This window comes from Petaurus breviceps, unplaced genomic scaffold, assembly GCF_028583685.1.
Source record: "Petaurus breviceps papuanus isolate PSGF00001 unplaced genomic scaffold, PetGlider_PUasm1.0 90847, whole genome shotgun sequence".
Lineage (NCBI taxonomy): Eukaryota > Metazoa > Chordata > Mammalia > Diprotodontia > Petauridae > Petaurus > Petaurus breviceps.
In genome coordinates this window covers 4,588,518-4,595,607 of record NW_027187360.1, presented here as the reverse complement: position 1 = coordinate 4,595,607, position 7,090 = coordinate 4,588,518, and positions in this window count along the sequence as shown.

Genomic DNA, 7,090 nt, shown 5'->3' with positions numbered 1-7,090 from the left:
ATTTTCTGTTAAGAAAAAAAAAATTCTACAAAGATGTCGTGAAAAAAGCAATAGACTTTTTCAGAAGACTTGGGTTCAGGACATTGGAGAAGTTCGCCCAATTTCAAACACATTCTTTGGTCTTGAATTGGGACGTTAATGGTATCTGGTTTGCCAGGGGGATTGAATTCTGGATCAGAGCTAGCAATGTGTAAGGCTCCAAAGTTCTCCAAACCCTCCGAGTTGGAAAGTAAGACTTTGTAGCGTCCCAATAGTAGGGGGGACCAAGGAACCTGTGCTTGGTGAGGTGGCTGCGGAGAGTTTAAAAATCGTGCGCACGCGCGCGCGCGCACACACACACACACACACACACACACACACACACACACACACACACACATAACCCCACTGTATTAAGCGTTAATTCACACCTGGGCCTGCAGAGGTGGTCCTCTGCCCTGGCCTTTGCCTATTGTTCTCCCGGATGCGTAAAGTTGTAAAGTTGTGGGCGGGACAGGCTGACAGTCGAATGGAAGTGCTAGATCAGGTAGCGAGAGTAGGTTAGGGAAAGACAAGTTGGTCGTTTTTTGTTTGTTTTAAAAGAGGATTTAGGGAGTGTTTGGGATTTGGGGAAAGGGGAGATCTAGTAGAGGACTAGAGTGAATGGAAGAGAGACGGCCAGTAGACCGAGAGGAGAATGATCTCGGTTAGATTAGGACAGAGAAAATAATACCAGATCCTGAGAAATTTTGGTTTTCATTTCTCTGCATATTTGCAGCTCCAGGTTGGGGCGAGGAGCGGGGGTGGAGGTGGGGTCGCTGGAGTGATGTGTAATGGAGGAAAGCTGTGACAGGGTCCAGTTTATGGACTCTACCAAGCTCTGTCGGAGTCACACGATTTACGATCTCTAAGGACCGCTCGGACTATCACCTTGAGCCTCCTCCCCGCTACCACAGCTCCATCTTGGGGTGGAAGTTTCTTAGTCCTGGTCAGCACCAGGATAACCGCTCAGTAACTTGAAAGTTGGCACTTGAAAGTCAAGTAGCTTCAGGTTTGCGTATTTGGGCGGGGTCGAGGAAGAGAAAGCTTTTCTATTCCTTTTCGAGCGAGCAATATCCTTTAAGTTGCAACATACACCCTGGCTCAAAGTCGTCACAGTTCTTTCCTCTTAGAGCCCCTACAATCCGGCACCCTCCCTGAGGTCCTGTTTCCTAATATTGTCTTATTGACTCTAGCAACAAGGCTATATTAGTAGGAGCTGTTATCTGTACCTGTTATGCAGATTAGGAAACAACCTGAAAGAAATTAAGTGATCTGTCCAAATTGCGTAGCAAAGTGTTCGAGTCAGAATTTGAACTCAGGCCTTCCCCACTGGCAGTTCAGCACTCTTATCTACTGGACCACGCTTTTTCTTCTAGAACCTATAGTTGGATTAGTAGTCGGTGGAAGAAGCCCATCATGTATCTTCCCCAGGTACAGGAGATGGACAATGACTTAAGCTAAAATTGCATAGAGAGATCAGACTGGGTGCCCCTTGGGAAACCATTAAGTGCGATGAACAAGTCCATGCTACTCCTTGACATGGAATCCCTTTTTTTTTTATAACCAATATTTTCCCCACGGATGTTATATAGCCGTGAATTATAGGGGAAAAAATTCTGAGGAATCAGAAATGTGGGTGACCAAAAGTGCAATTGAAACATGCGTACTGGGAAAAGACTGCAGTATTTCTCTAATGATGACTCCTGTGCAAAACGTAGCATAAAAATGTAGGGTCAGAAAAGGGTATGGAGTCCCAGAGAGAACAGAAGCAATGAACAGACTGAGTGATTCCATAGAATCTCCAGAATACTGACTAATTTAAAGGAGGGCTTCTAGTACAAAGCACTCGAGAAAGAAATGTCTCTGCCCAGTGCATCTGCGGCTTTCTTCCTGCAGAATTTTCAAATTCAACTCCGTTCAGTTAAATGTATTAAGTACTTCCTAAATAAAGGGCAACACCTGTACTAGACCAGGGATACAAAAAGAAAACAAATAGTCCTGGGTGGGGTATACAACCCTTACTCTAGTAATTAAATGAAAAGTATGCAAAGTGCTACGAAGTATTTTCAAAACAAAGTGCCAGCTAGTGGGAGGGTCGAGTTGGGGTCGAGCTAGAGAAGGTAGACTTGAGCTGTGCTTGGAAGGTAGTTAGAGCATCTGTAAGGAGAAAGAGTGTTCCTGATAACCTATGGGATACTAGTTCTGCAAAACCGGAGAGGTAGGTATGGGTACAGGGAGCAGTCCAGTTTTACTGAAACAAAGGAATTTACTGAAACAGAAACATAAAGAGGAACAGTAAGAAACAAGACTGGAAAAATTGTGGGGAGCTTGAACTGCTGGGCAGAGGAGTTTGCATTGTAGACAGAGGGTGAGTTTTCGCTCTGTGAACTTTAGCTCTTTAGCTAAGTAGGGCATTGGATAGTACCAAGCCTTGGAAGAAGACCTAAATTCAAATTTGCCCTCAGACACTTAACTAGTTGTATGACCCTGGGCAAGTCATTTAAACCTTGTTTGCCTCAGATGTTTTATCTGTAAAATGGCGATAATAATAGCACCCATCCCCCAGGGTTGTTGTGAAGATCAAATGAGATAATAATTATAAAACACCTGGCACATAGAAAATTCTATATAAATGTTAGCAATTATTATTATTAAAGTGCTTAGCATCGTGCCTCATACATAGTAAATTATATATAAATGTTAGTTATTATTATTTTTAAATGATGGAGGTGAACTAGATAATCTCTAAGTTTCCTTTTAGTTCTAAAGAGTCTCCAGTTCTGGGGGGGGGGGGAAGAATCAATATCCATCAGTTGGGGAATGGCCAAATAAATTGTGGTACATGAATGGAATAAAATATTGGTTCACTATAAGAAACAATGAATGTTTGTTACAGAGAAGTATGAGTATATATAATAATGTAAAGTGAAATAAAGCAGAAACAGGAACAACAATATATGTGACCACCACAATGTTGATGAAAAGAACAATGATGAAACTAAATGTGTGGAATTGTAATGACCAGGCAGGACCCCAAAGAAGGTGCCTCCTCCATTTCTTTGTAAAGGTTGGGCACTAAGAAAGTGGAACATTGCGTCTAATATCTGACTTTTTTTGATGTGTTATTTAGTTTTGCTGATGTTTCAGCTGCTTATCCCGACCATACTCCTCTCCATGATATATGTCCATCGTGATGTCCATCTTGAGTTCTTGAGAGATTCAACACTTTGCAATATCAGTCAATATTAAAATTTTATATACGCTTTTGTTTTTGTGGAAAACTTGAAGTCAGTAAAAGAGCTTTGTAATTTCCTGAAAGCAACACAGCCTACTCTTCCCTTCCTTTTAAACTCTACAGATCTGTCCCAGATATAAGTGTTGGTCTTGCTCTTTAGAATGACCACCCAGATGTTGAAATCCAGGCAAGAGAAACTTTTTATTGCATTTTATCTTTCCTATATGGATGGACATCACTTCTTTGAGTGATATCAGCTCCCTTACGGGAGGTTCTGCAGTGTCTTAAGACTTGCTGCAGCCATCACGATGTCAATCACAAATAGGAGCATCTGGAGGAACTTGATTGTCCACAGAGAGCCCGTCCTCATCCTGGACTCTGCATTGGATCTCTACTCTCTTTGCTGAGCATATAACTGTTAATTGAGGTTTATCATCAGAGGGTCATCGAATAGGGTTCTTTCTGTTATCAAATCTTCAAAGGAATCCTTAGTGAAGGAATGATCTTGATAACTTGATGGGAGCCACCTTTCTGCAAAAGATTCTGTGTGTTATCATGCTGCCCTTGTGAATCAAATGTTTTGTCATAATGAACAAAGAATTAGCACAGTAGGGTCTGATATGCTTTGCAACTTCCAATAAATTGTGAGCTGATAAAGATGTGCTTAATCATTGAATATTGTTTTCAAAAGTCTGTGTTCCTGACTAATGCACTCTTCACTTCAGTTTACATGTGAATTACTCATAGATAGGTTTTGTATAGGTGACCAATAAGATGAAGGCTTAGATATTTTCTCAGATCCTCACAACCTCTTGAAATTTTCTAAAATAGAAATGTGCCCAAGATATAGCAATTTCAGCTGCCTCCATGGTCTGGGAGAGACCTGTCAAACACATAGCCTATGGGCTGCATGCAACCCACAACACTCCTGAGTTCTATTTGAGTTTGATAATACTGTTCTAGGACACCTGCAACCCCCCAAAAGGATTTAAAAACCCCAACAACTTGAATTAACAGCTAGGGGTGGGTTGCCTCATGAACAAGTGCTTTCCCTTTTACTAAAGGACTTCAAGCTGATCACTTATTGGAAATGTTGTAGATGAGATTATTTGCCAGGTGTGGGTTGGCCTAGAATACCTCTGAGAGCCTCCAGGTGCTAAATGCTGTGATTCTATGACTGTAAATTATTTTACTTTTAGGGGAAAATTCTCTCCTCCTCCTTATCTATCCTTCCATTTCATCTTCTTCCTCAAAAAACTGCCTTTTTTTTCTGATTGAATGATGAACCCATCCCTATAAAGAGATATGGATATTTGGAGGAGGAAAGGAGGATAGCTATATTCTTGTGGAACTACTACTGACCAATTGGACAGGGAATCAAAGGACCTGAGCTCAAATTCTGCTTCTTGGTGGTTTTGTGACCCTGGGCAAATCACTTAACTTTCCTGGACCATGAGTTTCTCCAACACATAATGGGAATTTTCATAATGGGTCCATCACCTCAGAGGATTTTTGTCATGATTAAGTGAACCATTTTAGAAAGTGTTGATTGCTACCTAAATGAGCCATTATTATTTCAAATTCCTGTTGATTTCACAAGTGAAAGTGTTTTTGATTTAGTCGCATTTGTCCTAATTTTTGGTTAACACTACTCCTTTGTCTTCATCATTCCAAATTACTTCATCACTGCTAAATAAATGTCCGTGGAAGGAAAATGAAGGGCTAAAATGAAAAAGATGTGGGGATCCAGGATCTATGGGTTTAAGAGGTCATACAGTATTGGCTTCAACCACATGGTGTCACTGTCTTCAAGTTTTTCAAAGGAAATTCTTCCTGAGAGAGCTGGATGAAATAGGTCCAAGGTGGTCCCTAATGGGTAGAAAGGACCCAACTTTCTACTTACCTATGTTACCCTTGACTACCTGATCTTGCTGTCTTTTTCCCTCTTGGGAAAGCAATCTTATGATTGCTTAAACTAAGTGCCTCCAGTCACAACTGTCATTGTGTGCCTGGGATGGCATACTGTTAGCATTTTTAAAAAGTATTTATTATTGCATTAGTGACCTAATTGCAGTAAATGTATTCATAATTATGATAGCATTTAAAAAAATCTATTGTCAGTAATGAGGCCATTGAGAGTCAGGCAATATCAAACAATAGGACTGTGAGTTGAAAGGACCTTTAGCAATCAGAATAGAAAGCCCTGTATCTATGTTCCCATGTTCTAGTCCAACTTTATCATCAGGCTAACAAAAATCCTGAGACTCAAAGAGATAATTGCCTACTCTCCCATTGAGAATGAGAGGCAGCATGAAGTAAGGGGAAGTGCTGGATTTGTGATCACAGGCCTATGGCTGGCGTTCTAGAGCTGCCACTCACTCCTTCTATAAAATCTGAGGAAAATTTCCTAAGCTTAGTTTCCTCTAGATGAAATGAGGCAATTGCTCTAGGACCATTCCACCTCTATATCTGTGATCCTAAGTGTTAGATTCAGAATTTGAATACAAGTCCCCTGAAAGGCAACTGTGTAGTATAGTTGCTAGAGTATTGGAGTTGGAGACAAGAAGATCTGGATTCAGATCCTAACTCAGATAGTTGTGTGATCCAACTATTATTTACCCAAAGCAATTAACCTCTCTCAGCCTCAGTTTCCTCATCTGTAAAAATGGCACTATCTGTAAGGACTTCTGTAAAGATCAAATGAAACAACATATGGAAAATGCTTTGAAAATTTTTTAAATAATTTTCTTTTTGGAGGGGGGAAGGTAGGGCAATTGGGGTTAAATGACTTGCCCAAGGTCATCTGGCTAGTATTGTGTTAAGTGTCTGAGGCCGGATTTGAATTCAGGTCCTCCTGACTCCAAGGCCGGTACTCTATTAACTGTGCCACTTAGCTGCCCCAGTGCTTTGAAAATCTTAAAAATGATATACATGTATAGATAGTGTATATATATGTATATAGTATACATATATACTACCCATTATTTTCATAACAAATCTAATGTTCTTTCCAATTTTTCATAGAATTACAGAAGTCTAGAGTTAGAAAGGATCTCAGAAGTCAGTTTAGTTCAGCCATAGGTGTAGAATGAATTTTCTCTACAAAATCACTTATATTCCTTAGTTTGAATAGATCTAGTCATAGGGAACTTTCTGCCTCCTGAGAAAATGCACTCATTTTTGGGGCACCTTTAATCATCATCAAGGGCTGAATTTTCCCCCTTTCTGAGTTCTGCCTAGTGAATGAAAGAATGAAGCATTTATTAAGCATTTACTATATGCACAGCACTGTGTTATGCTCTGGGGATACAAATAGAGAAGACGGTCCCTGCTCTGGAGAAGCTCGCATTCTAATAGAGGAGATGACACATATGGAAGATTTCTGATTCCAGTAGGGTGGAAAGACCCCTGGTCCTTTGGGTACAGTGGTTAAGTAGATGATTTGCTCCTACCTCTATGTTCTAGGGTCATATAAAAGCCTAAGCCTTCTTCCATAGGACAACCCTTCCGATATTAGAAAATAGCAATCACATCATGTGTCAATTAAGCATTTCCTTTTTCATGCCAAGCATTTCTCTTATGCCCAAAGAATTGTTGCAGGATTTGAGACCCTCCCCATCTTGCTTTTTCTCTTCTATGCATACTCTAACTTGTATGTCTTTGGGTTCTGCATTGAGGTCATGATCATCCTTTCTCTGCACAAGGAACACAAAATGATTGTTTCTTATTTATTTGTTTATACAATGACAGCTTTTTGAAAGTGCCCTGGGCACTCCAAAAGTAGATAACATCCACAACTTGAAGCATTTAATAAATAAGGCTTAGTAATGAGAA